This window comes from Chroicocephalus ridibundus, chromosome 1 (genome assembly GCF_963924245.1).
Source record: "Chroicocephalus ridibundus chromosome 1, bChrRid1.1, whole genome shotgun sequence".
NCBI lineage: Eukaryota > Metazoa > Chordata > Aves > Charadriiformes > Laridae > Chroicocephalus > Chroicocephalus ridibundus.
The window spans coordinates 175,384,811-175,405,701 of record NC_086284.1 but is presented as its reverse complement, the minus strand read 5'-3'; the positions used below and the strand labels follow the sequence as shown (position 1 = coordinate 175,405,701).

Below are 20,891 nucleotides of genomic sequence, written 5' to 3'. Positions count from 1 at the left end.
AATTATGCTAGTGAAACGAAAGCTTAGAAAATATTTTTTCTTTCTGTAAAAAGCTCATGAAGTTAAATGCCAGGGAGTAGAAAGATAACTATTTTAGCTGAAAAGCAGTGTTTGGCATGTGAACAAAGGTAAGCAAAGTGGTCATGAATAAGTCTAGGGTGGAAATTAGTAGAAAGGTTTTTAACTATCAGATGAGTGAGGTTTGGACCAAACTACTACCATGTAGCGATGTGAGCCAAAAATGCCTAATAATTTTAAGGTGGAGCTTGAAGAAATGTAAAATGGACTGCATTGTGTGATTTACTTGAAAGGAAGAAGTGTATTTGATATACTGGCTGGCTCCTTCAGGTTCTTACTAGCAACACCTACTAGGAACTCAGTGTTTCTAGAGTTGTGCATACGAAATAACTACTTCCCATCAATTTGCTTATGACTTTAGTAACCAAACATTGGCTTTCCAGGCAGTAAATCACAGCATGTTTTCCTCAAGTTGACAGGAAGTCATAGAATCATAGAACAGTTTAGGTTAGAACAGAACTCAAAGATCATCTAGTTCCAACCCCCAAATAAAGGTTTTTTTTGTGCTGCCTGGGAATTGAAGCCAGGTCACAAGAATGGGAATCTTGCATGATACCGCTACACCAGCAGCACCACTAAGTCAGCATCTTTTACAGTGTATCTAGGTTCACAGTAGAAACTCAGCAAGAAAATCACTTACCTTATGTAGTACCTTCTTGCAAGTCATCAACTTTTAGGTTAGAGTCATGTTTGCATCTGTAGTGTCTATCAAATTACACCTTGATAATTTTACGTTCATTGTTTAATGAGTACTTCTAAGTCAAGGCTTTGCTTGGGGAAGAATAGGAAAATAGCACACAAACTGTATTTGTACACATGGATTATACATTTCAATTTTGTGCTTTGCTCGAGCAACATAGATTTCATATGCAAACATAGGTTTCTGCATATGTAATGCTAAGGACATTATCAAACACAAGTTTGTGACTTTTTTTTCTTACCCTCACACTCAGTTAAAGATATAACTTCTTTATAGATTTCTTTACTCAACTGACCTACATTATAATACCTGAGAGGATTAGAGGATTTTTAATTATACGCATTATCCAAAAGGAGATGAATAAATACAGCAATGCCTCTTGGGCAAAGGAAGTTTTACCCAGCAAGGTGAAGTTCTCTTGATCTATAGGAAGTAGAATATTTACTTTAGACGACGTGCTTCATTAAGTATATCAGCTATAGAATTTAGTTGACCTCTTTGGGTGCATCTGAAACAAACAGGAGGTCAGAATACTTTTAAATTCCTTAATCTTTGCCTTTTTGAATACAGCACAAAGCGAACAGTTCTTGTGTGATGATATTTAATAAATCAGCTCTTCTAGCTGATTCCATAGACTGACTTTCATAGTTCTCAAAAGCAGTCTATATTTTTCTCTCATGAAGAAGTGTGCCATAACACTTCAACACTCCAGTTTAATTCACTTTTCATTTTAGCTGTTTGAGTGCAAGACATTTATTGTATCTCCCTCTTCAGTCCAGGCTCAAATAAATTGAAGCAATCAAGAAAATAAAACAAACAAAATTTTAGCAAGACTTTAGTGACACTAATGTTTATTTTATACATTACAATCAGATAGAAATTACTGTAATAGATCTTTAAAAAAAGTATAATCTAGCTGTACTAAAACAAACACACTGAGTAAAAAGGAAGGTATTGACAGGTTCATGGTCAACACTAATGTTATCAGTTCTCTAATCAGATTGCAGCTACTGTGGACCCCATCAAATCACATAATTACCTTCCCAGGGTCAAGGGTCTTCAAAATCCATTCATTACAAACACATTGCAGTGTCATAAGCACACTTATTTGTTCCTGAATATTGTATTTATGCTGGGCTGTGTACAAGGGTATTATGCATATTTATTGTCTTGGAACAGTATGACTGGTGGGGTGGGATGTGAAAACAAGATGCATTTTCCTGTTTGTGCTAAAACTAAAAGCAGATTGAATTCACTGAATTTCAGTAGATGACATATAAATCAGTATTTTCTGACAAAATAATATGGGGTGAGTTAATAGAAATGATTTCATGGTCTCGATGAGTCACAAAACTCCCTCTAAAAATGTGTAATATTAATTAGACATCCAGCAATAATTCATTATTGTGTTTGTCAGAAGACTATGAACAGGGCAAAAAGCAAAGCAAAGCCCAATGTCACCTAACTGCATAACACATTAGCAAAAATGTGAAACTGAATTTCTAGTATACACTAAGTTACAAGGAGTATGCATTTCTACATGCTGACTTGTTTTTATGAATTGAGTTTCGATTGAAGAAAGAGCACAGAAAATACCAGAAAGGTACACAGTTGTTAGGGTTTAATTTCTGCTTTATGGTATTTTGCATTACGGACCAAGTTTTGAGCCAGGATGCCATCTGATCACATGAAATAGCTAATCTTCTTTAAATGTCAGTGGACAATGAAGGCAGAGTCAGGGAACGTGCTTGACCATCAGGGAAAGTCTTCCCAGAAACTTGTGCTAAGAAATTTGGTCTTAATTTATTATCAACAATCTGAGCTCACTGGCTCTTTGAATGTCTTTGTCCATAACTGTGGTGAAATGATCTGTTTCGTATGGATGATACTGGAACAGAAATAATTTGGAGAGTTGGCTCAGAATGTTTAGGGAAACTTCCTTGTTGGTCTTCTTCATCTGTGCTGTTTTATTATCATTGTGGGTTTTCTGTTTCTGCCCCAATTTAGCTTTCCTTAAAGAAAGGAAAGTCTACATGTTCTTAATGCCAGTTGCATTATTTAAGTAAGCATGCCTGAGTCCAGATGTGAAAACTTAGGGAACAAATTGATAGTCCCCAACAGAAAATAGGAATTATAGCTGTTTTCTTTTCTATGAGACACTTTCAGGTCCCAGTTTGGCAGAATACTTATCCCATGCATTATTTTAAGCAAAAAAGTAGTTCTAATTGACTTCAATGGGACTACTCCTGTGCTAAGGAATCACATGGGTTTAAATATCTTACTGAATCAGACTTTTAAGTTTTGGAATTTTCACTGGCTGGTTGGGGACTTGCTATTGGGTCATTGTTTTTACTACCATGGCAATAAAATTTGAAACCTCTCCGAATAGACTGAGATGGGGAGTTGCAGACTAAAAATGGAAATGTGTGAGATTCAGTTATTGTTCATCCATTTTCCTCACACACACAGCTCAGGTCTAGCAAGTAGTTATGCAGGCATTTACCCTAGACACACTTTTAACTTTGTATAAGCATGTATAAGGATGGTCCCAAGTCCTCACCACTTTAAATCTATAAGCTAAGAATGAAAGCTTTCTACTGAAAGAAGGTGGCATCTGGAAACTCTGGACATGTTTTGGTGATGTGATATATTCTGAAATGTCAGTAACTTTCTTAGCATAGATTCCAATAGACACTTCTTCCAGTGGCAATGAGTACTGGATTTTCTTTGTCCCTCTGTTACGGCTCAGACATAAACCAAAACTACATATAGACACACTACTGAGGATCAATCGAGCATTAATTACTAACTGTGCATGTATTCCATCTTGAACTATAACACGTTAGCTTAAACCTCTTTCCTTGAGGTTCTTTTGACATGTCTGACATTGTGTTGGGGCTATACGGTTAGCCACAGTTGCTCAGTTGAGGCAGGATAAATCCCAAAGATGTAATAATGCAATCATGTGCAAGAACCCTTTGTTTGAAATAGAAATTTGTTACTCTTCCTAATGAAATTTATGGGTTATGAAGTTCAAGCAGGATAAAAAGGGACAGCAATGCTTTGTTTTTTATCAGAATGTAATAGCTTAGGTGGGGCTGGAAACCTGTGCCTGTATCTGTTTCAAAAGCATCTTTGCAGTAGCCTCTTTTGGCAAGACTTTTTAATGGCAGGGGGTCCTTTTGATTATCTTGTTCAAAGAACCAGCCCTGCATGCTAGAGTAAGTTCTTAATATAGCTGGTATTAGGAGAAGACATCATCTGCTGACTCTGCCTTGAGCAGAGTGATTGGACTGCACAATCTCCAGAGCTCCCTTCTAACCTTGACAGTTCCCTGAATCCACGAGTCAAAACTTTTATTTCAGTCACCTTGAACGTCGGGGTATGGGTCATCTTCAGGCATTGATTTCTCCTTTTCAGAAGGCTAAGGGTTGCTTTACTGGATGATGAGGACTAAAGGGACTGTTGTGCCCTCTGTTTTCTCTTACTGGTTTGTTTAGCGCAGTGTGTGTTCACTGAGGCACAGCAGGGAAGACACTGCCCATCTAACTCTGCCAGTGGCAAAACACAGGCATATGCTAACAATCTCAACATCCAGGTCAACATACAGCAGTCACAAAAAGTAACTGAATAGTACATAATCCATCGCATTCAGGCTAAAGAACTGGATTTAATAGAGTAGTTAGTTTTTATAAGCACTTGAAATAGCAGTTGGTTAGTAAAACCCTATAAAACCGAGGTTTTATAGTAATACAATATATGTGTATCTATTACACAGCTAATCATGTCTGAATTTGGTTTTAACAATCAGTTAGTATTTACTGATTGTAGTGCCCAATAACTGCCTAGTTAAATCCATAACTGGAAACATTAATTTAAGGTGGCACTATAAATTTCTCATTCAAAGTGTCTCTCAATCAAAAGCCTAGCATAACCAAAAAAACGAAACAAAAAGTACAATATATATACAAGATGTATATTGTAAAAAAAAAAATGAAAGCCGTTGAAGCACATTTTATCGAATGAAATTTTTCAGTTTCATTCTAGTGATTATTCTCAGTGAGACAACCACAAAGTGTATCTTACCATGTAAGTAGGAGCCGCAACTCACAGGCTGTCTGTTCATTGAATTTGTTTCCTCATGTACAGAAAAGAGAGAAACGGCATTGCAAAGAATGACTGGGTAATGTACTCAAGCAAAACATCATGACGGCAGTATTCCTTCCTACCAGCTTCCTTTGCCAAAGGCTTTATGATATTTGAATGGTGTACAGTATTGAGGAGAGGAAGGACACACAAAGTTTCCACATAAAGTTTTTTTCTAAATGGGCTAAGTCAACTACAGCAACTCAGCTGTATATGCACGCAATTGTTGAAAGGGGTGCAGAGAGAGCGTTTTCTTGCATTACCTGCACCCATGCTTTCAGTAATTTTCAATGGGAAAATAACTAGTAATCCGTAATTGCTAGTAGAACTGGTTGGCTGTGTGATGCCAGAGATCAGGGTCCTTCTGAATCCTGTGTGGAAATGAGGAACAGAGAGCTCCTGCAGTCTCCAGAATGAAATTAAAAGCTTCACATCATTTAAATGGTGAATACAGATTATAATACAGCCCAATTGCCTTAAGTGGCTAATATTAAATATGTTTGGCTTTGTTAAGGACTTAGAATCCAAGAATTTAATGAAGTACTTAAAGCACGGCAGGAGTGGACTCTAATTTAGATTGTTTTTTTGTCTGAAATGTAAATGTAGCGGTTTAGATACTATTCAGGAACTGATTTCAGTTGCAGAAAGTTTGGAGAGGTGAGGCATAAATGATCTTGACTGACTATTTATCTCCGTTCTTTCACAGACCATGATGTTTCTAGTGTATAAAAATCTTTTCACTGTGAGGGTATTGTTTGATTAATAGAGCTGTGGTGGAGGGAAACAGTCACTTTATGAATGAAAAGAAACACACAACTTGACTGCCTAAATACATGTCAAAATGTATATCCAGTCATCCAAATACTGAGCTTGAATTCTATATACTAATGTATATATAACAAACATGTTAAATGTCATGCTGTATTCAATCCAATTGTTCCATTAAAAACTTTGAAGATAAAATAGCTGTTAAAATAAGCTCTTTTCAATGTTTTTGCACATCATTTTAAATGCAATAGTTAATAGAATTTTCTCATTACACGGGACATGATTAATACTCTGTGAGATTAGGAGAACCTGCCTGATGAGGTGACGTCCTGTTTTATTTTTTACGTCTCTCTCCAGGCTCAGCAGCCTAAAGTGAGTTCAATTAAACTTCCTTGTTTTCAATTTAAAATAGATTTACTTGTGCCTTTATGCTTCATCTGGAGGCCCTATGTTTCTGCAAGATTTGGGTTTGGACATTTAAATATTCATGAAAAAATACTGGCAGAACACCTGTAAAGTTAAACTGTATTTGGAAAAAGAAATTCTGTTCTACAATCAGACTTGTCATTAAAAAGCACCTATGTTCGAGTCAACACTGCTCCAGAGATCTGTTTTACACAACAGATTGTAGCAGTTTATATGTTGTTCAGACCTTGAGTGGTCTAAATACTTTTTCTGAGGACTTAAACTTATACTGCTCTCATCTGTAATTATATTTTCTTCTTTCTTATGTGCATACCTGTTATACAAAGAACTTTCCCAAGAGACAGGAGAATATCTTAAGAGTAATACCTAAAGAAGGGAAAATAGAATAAAATATTCCAATATTGGTATAATTGTAAACGCCTGAAGAAGGAAAAATAAAATCAGATAATACCATAAAGCAAAGGAAATAACATATAGGTTGCAAATGTTAATCTCATACCGAATTAATTCTTGGGGTGGAGCGAATGAAAACTGGAAATCTTGTCCTTCTGGCAATCAGGAAAATCAATGCAAAATGATATAAAGTATATAATACAGATCTACTGAATACTTTGTTTTCATTTTGACCTGTATTTAAACTCTTTTTTATATAACAAGATGCACTAACATATGTCATACATGAAGATAAAGTAAGGCCATAAACCTTCTACTTCGGTGCCTAAAATTAGTCTTAGGTAGAGCAGGGCCACCTAAATCAAAGAAGACATTCCAGGACATTTTGCTGTGATAGCTGTCTGGTCCTAAAAGCACCTATAATAAGAAGCTGAGTACCTGCCTATGAGTTTATCTGCAAATATATATACAGAAGAATGCAGACCACTGGAGGAGCCTTTTAGGCTTACAGCTGATTCCACTAAAAAACTTGATATGTAGGAGAAATGCTGGAATTACTCATTTAAAAGGTTTGCCATTACTATCTTTAAGTGGGTAATAAAGCAGTGTGAAACCTGTCTCCACCTGGTTCTTTCAAAGAAACTTTGCATTTTTATTGTCAAAACAAGATGTTGCTGGCCATTTTTCTTTGTTCTGGACTGAAAGTTAACTCTCCTAGAGCAACGGTGAACCAGCTAAGTATTATGAATACTGTAGGTACAATACAAATGTATAACTGACTGCCAATCTTAATACTTTTTTCCTTATTAACTGAAGTATGTCATTTGTATTGTATTTTTACTTTTTTTGCAGAAATTGTGCTCAGGTAGTTCTCAAAAGATATTTCCCCATCAAAAAATCATTTTCTGAATATTAATAACGTAAAAAAACCTGCATAACACTAGACAAGTTATGTGGCAAGTTTAATAACCACTTTAAAATGTAATCTTTACTTAATTGTTTTAAGTATAGACCTGTCAATCAAGATACAAAAATATGCATAGCTGCTAGGAATACGACTGTAGGAATTCTAACTTGATATTTGCACAATATGAAATGAAATCTGAATTGATATTGTGAAGGGTAGGGAAAATCATAGACAAATAACTTGAAATTTCCCTATTTGAAATATGATTTTAAAGCTGATATCTGTATTCATAACCTTGCGACAACAGGGACAGGAAATGCAGGGAAAATACAGGAAGTGTTTGTAAGTAGATACTCCACTTACTGCGCTTCTCTTTGTGGCTGTCAATGTGGGAAGTTCTACTAAAGATGTTTTTTTTTTTACTGTAAGGCTGTTATTTAGTGGATCCTGTGATAAATTTATAACTCATTCATCCTTGACTGCATTTCTTTTCTTAGAGGAGGCTTTTGAAGGTAGGTAGCATTTGCCTGAAATCTGGAAGGCTTGGTTTCCAGCCAGCCAATGAAAGTAGGTGGCAGAAACTGAGCTCATGAGCATCTGTGTGGATAAAGTGTGCGCCCTCCAAAGGAAAATCATGATTATTGTAATGTGGAAATGTCATCTTTATCTACCCTTCTTGCACTATGTTGCTGTATTTTTACTTTTCCTTAAAAAGTTACCAGAATTCTAGGGAACGTATAGACCAAGCATTCTTGTTATTCTTTTCCAGCTATATTTGAACTATATTTCAGTTTACATTTGACATGAAAGTATTGAGGGATGCAAGAATTAGATCTTTCAAGAAATTTTTGAGAGGAAGTCCATATTTTAGAAGTAAACCATACCCAAAACCTTAGAAATAAACACTTGCAAAATTAGGAATTGAAGATATGGAAAGCTGAAGCTGAATTGTATTATGACTAGGTGATGAGTTCACCTTTATTGCTGTCTGATGTGCTGATAAATGCTACATAGAAACTGTAGTATTTATAGTAGTATCCATTATTTATAGAGTTTATATACACTCATTTTCAGATTTGTTCCTGTATCACTCTTCCTTTTTTGGGGGGCAGGCACGTCCTTTGACAACTTATTATTTATCTGAGACAAGATTTAAGAATCTATTCTGAACTAAGTCTGAACAGAACTCTGAACCATCTTAGTGTTAATTCTAGGGAAGAATAGGACTAAAAACTCTTAACCAGTATTTTCACGCTTATGGAAAAAGGTGATATAGGGATATATCTACTCTGAATACAAATATTCCCAGAGTGAGCTACTTTGATAACTGCTTCTCTTTAGTCGGGAGCCTGCATTTGACTGCCTCTTCAATTCTGAGACATGTTTCTCTGTCCATGGAGCGCCTACTTCTTTGCAGTAGTAAAAGTGTCCATCATACTTAGATAGTGGACCAGGCCTAGAAAATACACTATTTCAGATTTCAGAATGATTACTGCTTTTTGACAGTTCCCTTTATTCCTTCATCCGTACATGGAAATGAGCTTAAAAACATGCAAAAAACAAATTTTTGACATAGTTGACAGCATGAACTCAATAAAGAGTTCAAGAAAAGGGACCACATTAGACAGGGAATCAAAAAGTTACTAATTTTCCTTTCTTACTCAAGAAATACTTTCTGTCACCTTGAAAATACTGATAGCCTTGCTTTTTTAATACAGTGACAGCAAATGATTTTTTCTCTTTTACCTTTTTTAAAGATAATTTTAAACTGTCATTTAAGTGACTTTTAAATAATTTCTGAAATTCAATTTGAATTGAGTTTAATACAGACTCATTTTTGGTTTAAAGAAATCCTCGTTCTTTTGGTAGAACAGGTGATTTGTAAGAAATACAAATTATGTTCACTAATTAGGCAAACAGGTTTAATGTGTTGAACTGTCGCAGGCCCCACTCATATACACTTCAGTACAGAGCTGAGATTATGGCATGTTCAGTGCTATCATGAATGATCTGTACACAGGTGATAAATGACCTGCAATAACTCTTTTCAGTTCTTCATTATGTCTTACTGCTCATGATACCACTTCCAATTATAAACTTCCACAGGCTCCTCATTTGATCTCTTTTTTAAATGTAATCATTTTCTCTTAGAATTTGACCTTGAAAGAACCTTTTATCTTTATTCAGCAAAGCATTTCTTCACCTGCCTAAAGGAATGTAGTTGCACTGAGTATTCTTTTGCTTCACCTGAATACATTAAATGTTTTGTTTTGTTTTGTTTTGTTTTTTAATTTATAACCATTTGGAACAATTATAAGTCTATCCCATAGTTAAACAGTTAGATGATATTTATATCCAAAATATTTTCAAAAATCATGATGTGCCTAAGCTTAGCACATTGCCAAAATTAATGTATTTTAGAGAACTCAGTCTAATGCATTTATTAAAAATAAACCAGTCCATGCTGTTTGATTTAAATAATGCATAGATTTTCCTCTCCATTGTTCAGCTACAGACCTGTAGTTCATCAGGTTGGTTTTTTTTTTCCAGCTTGCTTTTTACCCTCCAATTTTTAACATAATCCTTTCATTTTCAACTGTGTTTTTTAATAGCATGTGAATACTTATAGCAGACAATATATGGTTGAATTAATACATATACACACATTTCCTTAAAAATAACATCATTTTTTTCACTTGTTGTTAGTCATATTGTTCTAAATAGTTCTTGAGAATATTGATTTTTATGCCATTTTTTTCCCCAAAAGTTAGATGATTTTAATAGCTGAATGCTATTTATTTTTTGTTGCAAGAAAGTGTCTAATTACTGTTTTTCCAAGATAATAAAACTTTTTCATTATTCTTGAAAAGGCTTTGCTATTATTTTCCTGAATTGCACAAAACAAGAATATGATACAGAGGATTTCAGTGTGTATATTCCATCATCTTATTTATCATAATAACTTGAGTATTAGAACAATAAAGTAGTAATACTTCTGAGATTCCTCTGAGGTTTTAAATTGTTAGTGCTGTAGAAACAGTGCTGTGAGCTGATGCCAGCATATGTTCCTGGAAACATTTATAGTAATATAGCTTCAGCAGAGACAGTAATGGTATAAACAGGGCAAAGGAAATACCAGAAATGCAGCAGATGCTATTGATTATGTGCCTTGGAGAATATTCCACTTATGTATTTTAAGTCCTGTCAATGTAAATCAAAAGGAGGTGATGTTGTCAGTAAGATATATCACAGTCAAAATAATGTGCAGTGACAGCAGTCTCACCATACTGATGGAGCAGATGATGATTTTGGAAATGGAGAAGATATCCATAGCACAGCTGAGGTACTACAAACAAGAAGAAAATAATGTGATTTAAACATCTGAATCATTGTGAGCTGTGAGCAAATTTACGCTGAAAGTTCATATGGCTGATAGGGCCATATCAACTTTATGTTAAGCTGGTAGGGCTGCTTTATGTTGAGTTTACTAGTGTGTTTGAACTTGATCTAAGTCTTATTCCTGCACTAAAGGTTTGCAGCTTTCATTATTTCTCAAGCTTGTAAAGCTGGAATCCACAGTACTATTTTTTAGGAACTGGAGTAAATACCCAGCAAAGGCAACCATTAAAGTTTTGATTTAGAAGACAATGCTCGGTGTCCCTGTGATTGTTAAGTATTGCATAGACCTAAAGAAAAGCTTTAGAAGTCAAATCTATGAAGAGCCATAGTACCAATTTTGGAAATAACATTTTAAACACTGTGCTGGTTTTGTCTGGGGTAGAGTTAATTTTCTTCATAGTAGCTAGTATGGGTCTACGTTTTGCTTTTGTGCTGGAAACAGTGTTGATAATTTGGGGATGTTTCAGTTAGTGCTGAGCAGTGTTTACACAGAGTTAAGAGTCAAGGTCTTTTCCGCTCCTCACACCACCCTACCAGCAAGTGGGCCAGCAAGTAGGTGCACAAAAAGTTGGGAGGAGACAAACCCAGGACAGCTGACCCCAACTGACCAAAGGGAAGTTGTGGATGCCCCATACCCTGGAAGTGTTCAATGCCAGGCTGGATGAGGCTTTGAGCAGCCTGGTCTGGTGGGAGGTGTCCCTGCCTGTGTCAGAGGCGTTGGAACTAGATGATCTTTAAGGTCCCTTCCAACCCAAACCATTCTATGATTCTATGATATTCCGTACCATATGACATCATGTTCAGTGTATATACTAGGAAGGAAGAAGAAAAAGAAAGCGGGGGGATGTTCAGAGTGATGGCATCTTCCCAAGTAACCATTACATGTGTTGGAGCTCTGCCTTCCTGGATATGGTTGAACACCTGCCTGACAACGGGAAGTAGTGAATGAATTCCTTGTTTTGCTTTGCTTGCATCCGTGGCTTTTGCTTTACCTATTAAACTGTCTTTATCTCATCCCACGAGTTTTCTCACTTTTACTCTTCTGGTTCTCTCCTCCATCCCACCAGGACGGGGTGGGGGTGGGGCGGAGTGAGCGTGTGGCTGTGTAGTGCTTAGCTGCTGGCTAGGGTTAAACCATGACAACACACAAGTCAAATATTACCTGTTTTTAAAAGCTTTCTCACTGTTTATTATGAATAAATCTAGGAATAAATGTTAATGTTGTATGAATATGTTGTATGAAATTCTGCCCTAAGAACGGGAGCTAAGTTTGAAGCAAGCATCTGCCTTTTGTTATTAGAAATTCTAGCACTACCCACAAAAATTCCCTGGAGAATAGAAGATTAGCTCTAAAAGTTTGTATAAAAATAGAAGTAGTAGAAATTATTAAGCTTTTCTATAACTAAAGCATATTTAATGTACATTTGCATCTCAATTTCTTTGAAATTATATATTATATGGAATTTTATACCAAAAGATTTTTTTTTAATAAATAGCAAGAAAATTAAATTATTTGTAATTTGTCAAAAAATGCTGCCACGTAATCTGCTGCAAAATAGATTTATTTTCAACTTGACTAGTGGGTATTGAGAAGGCTGGGTTCCCATTTGTTACCTTTTTTATTTTTTTTTAAATTGACAGTGTCTTAAAAAGAGCAGTAAGGGACAGATCACATTCTGATGTGTAGTTAAATCAAATCTCTGCTACTCGTCCCCTAAATCTGAAAACTCAAAGTATTAGTAAGAAAATCTGCTTGTGGCCAGCTATCAGTGGAGATGGATGTGCAATCTGCTTTGTTACCTGGTGGAAAATATCATAGTTCCCTAGCTTTTAAGTGGGCTGTGTAGTTTTGAGTAGCTTATATGACACTAACGTGTAGATCAGTAATTAATGGACAGTTCTTATAACTTATCTACAGTGACTTATTCAGTGAGTTTCCTTCAGGTAACCTCAATGCTTTGAAAAGGTTGCGCTGAATGTAACGTAAAAGAATGTGAACGCAACAGAAAATGCCATTTAAAAAAAATCATAAGAAGAAAGTGCAGTTCCTGATTCAGAAGGAAGTCTTTCCTGGACAAAGAGGCAAAAAGAGATGCTGGGAGTTGGGTAGCTTTCCTATCTGAGTGTGTATATAACAGACTTGCAGCACTTACTGCAGCATACACAAAACTTTGATTTATACAGATTTTTCAGAATTTTTACCCAGTCATCCCTCCCTCTTTTCCCATGAAATTGCTTACACTGTGTCCAGAGTGCTGAAGGAACATCCCAATAATATCATACATTTGGTACCAGGAATGGAATTAATACAGATTCACATAATTTACAAAGGAGAGAGCCAGTTCTGTTTTCATAGGTTTTCTGTAGTGATTTAATTTCAGTATGAAAACTAACCTTGCTTAAAAAAATAATCTTGATTTTATTATTGAATCATGAGATTGAGCTCCAAAGATTTACAAGTCTCTCAGCTAACTCACGTCCAAGTGATCCTTCATACCTCTATTTTATTCCCCCTGCACAGCTTGGAATGCAATTCCCAGGTATGTTCTCATCATGGAATACTTCATTGGGTTTCAGGGTGAAGTCATACTGCAGGTGTTGATTTACATGGAGTCGCTTCAGGTTACTTCAGCATTTGCAAAGTAACCATATGCAACAATTTCATACTGTATAGCAAATTCAGTGTGGTGGTTGTTTTTCGTATCAGTGCTAGTTGTGGCCCCAGTTATGTAGCTAGCAGGATTCTCTCTATTACTGCATGTTTTTCATTAATGGATAGCTGACACATCTTAACTTCTTGCTTAACAGTGACACTGACCAGAAAGGGCTGCGGCAATCGATTTATCCATTCCACTTCTGCTGAACTCAATTAATAAGATACTCAGGTCTTTCTGCTGCTGATAGTCATTTCTATCTAGTAACTTTCTGGACACGTTACTCTCCCGACAGAGGAATTACCATTGCTGCTCATATTTAGAAATATAAGTTTTAAATCTATTTTTTTTCTGACCTTTCCAAAATTCCGGGTTATAAAAGCAGTGTTTTAAAATGATAGGCTTTTTTCATATGGATTAGACCGGTAGCCTGGAGTGATAACCAAACTCAAACCAAACCCATTCTCTTCCTAAACCTTAGAATGATGCTTTCTTTTAAGAATGTAAAAGCTCACAGTTATTATTGACTTTCCATGGACTCACTTTTGCCACTCTATCATTGTTAAACCCTATCATGCTACCTAAGGATTTATCTACTTTTATGATATACACTAGATGAGGACTGTGTTTTAGGTGTGAAATCTGTCTATTGTTCTCACACGCATATGGAGGAAACTAGAGGACATGAACTTGCTTTGCTTTTGATGACATTACACTGGAAGATGTGTTCCAGGTGTGCACTATTTCAGCAGCTAATTTTCTTCAGTTATGGGACCAGCCCCAATCCCACAAAGTAAAATCCCTGAAATATTTACAAACCTCATTATTAAATATTTCAGTGTACAGCTCTCTTCTTATCAGGCTGTTTCTTGTTAATTTTAGTGTAATCTAATCCCCTGATCCTATAGGGGATGGTAGGATGGATGGATGGATGGACAGACAGATGTGAGCTCTGATTTTAGCAATTAAAGATCAGCTTGAAGAAAAAGGTTCACTGGCCCTTCTACGCTATTATCTCCTTGCTAATATGATAGCTTTGGGAACTGATATTTGTATAAAATCAGTGGGAGTCCATTTTTCTTACACAAGAACAAAACTTGCCATTTTTCCATCCTTTCCAATCTTTTCCGATCTCATAGATCACTGGGAATTAAAAAAATAAGTTTTTTATGTGCTTTGAAGTATAGTCTTCAGTTCTAGGCCCTGGTTTTTGAAGTATGTGGCACAGTAGCTTATGTGTTCCATTTGAATTTGTAGCATTCAAAGGTGGCCGTGAGACATTCAGACAGTTTTTGATCCTGGGATCCTGCAGTGATTCAGCTTCTTCGCAGAAGTTACAATGAGCCTGATCCCAGAGTTGGTGGGGTACACACCCCTTCTCCGTGACACTGAGTGAAAAGGTGTGAGCTGGATCATATGCAGTCACCCTGTGTTGGAGTCATGGTCCTGTGACTGGCTCAGTGGACTTGAGGGTAGCTAGCTATGTGTTGATGCAGCAGTGACGTATTGCCCAACGAGACACATCTTCCCTTTCTTAAAAGCAAAGACTTTTGATAAGAGCTACATGCCTGATAATAAGGACATATAATTACATAAGATATATTCCAGATTTGTATACATAATTGATCTATCTACATGGACAGCTTCTTGAATTATGATATGATATTATAGTTTTTAAGGTTATTTGTACTACTAGTAATATTACAGAATTACAGCAGAAAGTATAGATAGGTTCATCAGATATAGAAAACAATCAATACAGGCTGGCAAAAAAGGTTTAGTTATGATTTCCAGTAGCACATCTATTCTTCATTAATTAAAAAATGTGCAGAAAGAGAACTGCACATTGCATTTGAATCTTGATAAACTGAAAAGGCTGGAAGAAAAATTGAAAAACTCTGGGTATCTATAAAAAGTACATATTTGAATGCATCAAGGTCTGAAAATGTGATGTATAATGTCTGCTAGTTCTAACACTTCTCTTTTCTTGGCCCTGTGCTTTCTTCAAGTAATATGTCAAAATCAAGGGAGAATTTGATCCTCTGAATTACAGTAAATATTATTCTTTTCTTCCTAGAAGCCAAACAGAATTTCGTGTAAGGGTATTTAACACAGATTTTTAAATACCTTCGTAGGAATTTTCTTCCAAGACCTTTTAAAACTGATAGTGTGTTTCTTCCTCATATTACAAATAAAATATTCTTTGGTTACTCAAGTTTAAATGATATAAATTACTAAACATTAAACGCATGAAATGAATCTCCAAATGATGTTAGGTTATTTAAACTGTAAAAATTAAAATAAAAAGATTTATTATTGAAGCTACCTTTTCTTACATATTGGTATTTGATGGAAATTCTCATATTAGTGTTGAGAGCTAAAATTTATCATAATTTCTCGAACCACTACGATACCACCATCTGTCCAACCAAATGCTTGTAAAGATTCAAGCCTGACAGAAACTGAGTCTTCTATACACAAAGCTAAGTGCTGCTAATGTGTCCCACATGGAAAATATTTAATCTTTTTCTGATCTGAAAATATCGTGTTCAGGATTTTTGAAAGGTTACTATTTACTTTGGTTCTGCTTCATGAGAGTTCTTTGAGTAGTTGAAGTTTCGAGACATGCTGGAAACCAAGCTACTGAAAAACAACTCTGTTAAGAGTCTCAGGACTGGATATTCCAAGAAAAGTGATACATACTTACAGATTCCTCCTCCTGTGAATTTGTTCTCAGCCAAATGCTAGAATTAACACAGGTGAGGGATTATCCTGTTATCAGTCTTCTAAACCAAACAAATTAGGATGTTTTTCAGAAGTTGAATTCACCGACTTCATGTTATACACTGAAGGCTGTCTCTGCATAGAAGACATATCAGCTGCTTGCTCTGGCAAGATTAAATAAATAATAGCTCTGCAAGGCTGAACTCTTTAAATTATAAGTACTCCTGGAAAGGACAATTCCTGGCATCTCTTGAGTGACAGAGAGAATTAAGGATCCAAGTAAGAGCCTTGTGAAGGAAATTAAAATATTTTATTACGTGTTGAAAAGTTTGAATTGCACATTATGGGGGACTACTTTTTGCTGAAAAGCTAAAAACCAGTTTGGTAATCTCTTTCAGAGCAAATCTTAACTCTCACCATCATTATTTACAATGGCTGTGAGAGACGTGGTTTAAGAATTTCTGGTCCGTCATTAACGGTCTAAACATTGTAAGCAGAGTACTGTATCCATGGCATCAGGAAATGCAACTTTGAATGCTTTAAGACATTCAGTTGTGTTATTTATGTTTTCAAATTTTCATAGTTCTTAACCACAGTAATGACATCAGAGTCAGACATTTCCTGGTAGGTATGGCAGAATGAGAAATTCCTATCTTCCACGTGGCTGCTAACTGCTGGAAATGCCTTCTGTCTCTGCCTTTACTGTTTCACGTCCTGGTTAATAAGGGATAATAAGTTAATAAGGAATTGGTTTTCCTGCTCTTAACATGCAAAGATTTAGAACTCTAACTGCCAGAAATTTTGAAAAAATCCAAGGAAGTATGAGAAGGTTACGAGCTGCGGACTCCAGACAGCTAAGGGAAGTGCTGAAGTTTCTTACCTTATTCTGAAGCGCTGGCAGGACTTCCCATTCACTAGGAAAGAAAAAGTTAACTAAGTGATGAGTGGAAAAGCATTACAGTCTTCTGAAGAAAAAGAGTAAATGGACAGGCTGGCTATACCACATATTCATGAGAGCTATCTATCGTAAAAGACTGAGGAATCTATTTCTCTAGACAAATATAAGACAAAAATGTGGGATCTGTGGGACTATATTCAAGAATTTCTTAAGAACTAGTTTTCCTGGTTTCTTGAAGGTTTACTTTTTGGGCTACAGGAGAATTTATAATATAAAATATAAAATAAGCTGTTAGTCATTCCTATGTTAATTTTCATGCACAATTGTAGAACAAACACTTGGAGCAATTTTGAGTAGCTGTATTATGGTTTGCAAAACTAAAAATTAATGTAGGTAATCAATGAATCTGATTTCTGAAGTGTTGCCTGTAATCTGTGAAGGCAAATATGCTATGAACATGCTGTCTGCAATGGAAGTATTTATGAAACTGACTAAATAAGGATGTTTCTTCAGGGTTGTGACACCAGAAGGGAGTTCCATAAAAATTTGATGGCTTATTGGAAATGAGGATTTACCACTGGCTTACATTTTATTGCATGCTTTCTGGGAACGCATATGGAATTCCAGATGCATATGCAGAAGGTGTGAGATGTTTTGGAAACTATACTGATTTCCATGAAATTCAGTGCAATGTTTGATATTTGAAAGGTACATTTTCAATAGTAAATTTGGCATTTAATGAAATGGGCAACAGCTGAAAAGAAGGACTGAAATTTACCAGTTTTGCAGTCTTTCTGGCCTGATTCATCTGTGTGTTACTTTAAGAAACTCAATAGCTAATAAATATCTTTTATTTCTTTTTCCTTTTTTTCTCTTTTCCCCCAAAAAGTTTAGCCAGAAATGCTTTATAGAAATAAAAAAACAACTTGTCTGACTATGTTCTCAATAATTATAGTTTTTTCCTCCTTACTATTTAGGACATAACCCTTATTCTCATACATGTCTTTGACTCACCATCACATTCAATCTCTTTGTGTTTCTCCAATACTATAATTGTACAATCAATTTACAATTCTGACCTTTATTCCACTTCTTGGATACAACTGTTACTTGAATTTCTTATCCTTATAATTAGAAGGAATATACCTATATTAAAATAACAGCAACAGAATAGATGACTCAATTTACTTGTTGGCTGATGCATTCTGGCTGGGTTGCTCTAGGACCAAATTACTGGTTGTTTCTGCTTTGTACTTTGTGCAAAGATGATGGGAAGCTTTTAGGTGAGTTTAAGACTTTATCTTTCCAGATCTGACTTGAGTTTCTTTTAGCTTTGCTCTACTTCAGCTAGTCATACAGGAATTTCTTATTCCATTTGTCTTTTAATGATGAATTTCTGAGAAAAAAAAAGAGAATGTAGGCTAATATTTTACAGCTTTATTGCAGCATAAGCCAAAAGAAAAAAAAAAAGAGAAAACTCAGCATCAGGATCATAAGAGGCTGTGACTGATGCAGTATCATTGCAAAGTACAGTCAACTGTGCAGTTGATTTCTTAGGTCCTGAAGCCCAGGCAAAACTACAAGTCAGTGCATTCAGCACAACACTGCTGGTGAATCAAATTAAAATTGAATAGAATAGAATAAAATAGAATAGACCAGACCAGACCAGACTATTTCAGTTTCAAGACACCTACAACAATCATCTAGTCCAACTGCCTGACTACTTCAGGGCTGACCAAAAGTTAAAGCATGTCATTAAGGGCATTGTCCAAATGCCTCTTAAACATTGACAGGCCTGGGGCATCGACCACCTCCCTAAGAAGCCCGTTCCAGTGTTTAGCTGCCCTCTCAGTAAATAAATGCTTCCTTATATCCACTCTAAACCTCCCCGGCACAGCTTTGAGCCATTTCCATGTGTCCTACCACTGTATCCCAGGGAGAAGTGATCAGCACCTCCCTCTCCATTTCCCCTCCTTGAGAAGCTGTAGGGAGCAATGAGTCCCTCAGCCTCCTTTTTTTCCAAACTAGTCAAACCCAAATTCTTTTACCACTTCTCATAGGACATTCCTTTCAGCCCTTTCACCAGCTTTGTTGCCCTCCTCGGGACACATTCAAGGACCTCCACATCCTTCTTAAATGGTGGGCCCCAGAACTGCACACAGTACTCAAGGTGAGGCCACACCAATGCTGAATATGGCGGGATAGTCTCCTTTCTCGACCAGCTGGTTATGCTGTGTTTGATGCACCCCAGGATGCGGTTTGCCTTCTTGGCTGCCAGGACACACTGCTGAACATCTCCAAGGATTAAATTAGTACTTAATCCTCCAAAAATTGTGATAGACTTTCTTAGCTTTAAGACAGCTTGGAGCTAATCACTTTCAAGGTCATTTTCTGCAAGTGTATATTGACTGGGACATTTTTGACAGATGATAGAAAAAATTAAAAAAAGAAGGAAAATGGTGAATATAATAAATGTCTGGATATTTTAATAAATTGAAAAATTAGAATAAACCTGAGGGTTTTATAACTAATCTTATTTTAAAGTTGGATGATGTGACTGAAAGATCAAAGTTCAAATGCTAGGTTTCTCTCTCCTACACAAAGTTTGGTGTCAGGGATTGAAACCAAAACCATCTGTAGTTCTTAACAAAACTAGGCATTAATAAATATTAAATAAGGGCTAAATAATTTCAGAGAGGCTTTTTTTTTTTTTACCTCCTTCATACAATCTTTATGAATAACCTCTAATTAAAAATTCATAAAGCTTCAGGCTATAATTCAGTCTGAAACACTGACTGAAAAAGTTCTGAAATGTTATCAGCCTGACGAAAGATAAACAAAACCTTCCCCATTTTTTTTCTGAAATAATGCTTGCAGCTAGGCTAAGGTAAACAATAAGCACATGGTAAAATAGCATCTTTTGGTTGATGGCTTGATCCTCATGCTGTCTTGCACTTTGGGCAGCCGTATTTGTACAAAGTATGCCAAGTGTTAAACACCTATGGAAAATTTGCTTTCAAGTAATTTTTACACCCTAGAACATTAGACTTGCTGAGTATTTGTGTGATTTATGTATAAAATTATGAAAAGCTTTTTCCTTCAGATTTCATAGGAAATCAGTAGATTGTTTCTAGTAACTTTGAATTTGATGTCAGAACAAACTGGTTTTGGCTTTGCATCAGCACAATTTAAGATAGCGTTCCAGTGGACCTTGGTTTTATCACATGGCGTTCTCTGGTCCTTTACTACTTCCAGGGAAAGAGCCTTTCTCCCTTAGGGAATCTTTGGGTGTTAACCTTTCCCAGGCACTCTTGGACTTCTCCAAATGAGGCCTGCGCTCAGTTTATGCTGTTGAGAAAATCCTTCATTATCTTAACATTGCAAATGTTTGGTATTTTTCTGCTTCTGCCTCAATTTCCCTTAGATCTGAATTGATATGGTTTTATGTGTTAAAATACATGTGAGTGGTCCTGTGAGCAGAACATCTTTCATATGAGGAGGTGCTGAGAGAGATGGGACTGTTCTGCATGGAGAAGAGAAGGTTCAGGGGGATGTCATGAATGTCTATAAATGCCTGATGGAGTGACTGAAGAAGTGGGAGCCAGACTCTTCTCAATAGTGCCCACTGACAGGACAAGAAGCAATGGGCACAAATTGGCACACAGGAGGTTCCTTTGAACACAGCAAATAACTTATTTCCTGTGAGGGCAGTCAAATAGGTTGTCCAGAGAGCTTGTGAAGTGTCCATCTGTGGAATTATTCAAAACTCAACTGCCCACAATCCTAAGTAACCTGCTC

General features: G+C 36.1%; 1 non-coding gene across 1 annotated transcript; it reads right to left on the bottom strand.

The window, feature by feature from the left end:
- Nucleotides 1–580: 580 nt before the first annotated feature.
- On the bottom strand, nt 581–651 carry TRNAG-CCC (transfer RNA glycine (anticodon CCC)). The gene has a single exon. It is a non-coding gene; the product is annotated as a tRNA-Gly (tRNA).
- Nucleotides 652–20,891: the final 20,240 nt, after the last annotated feature.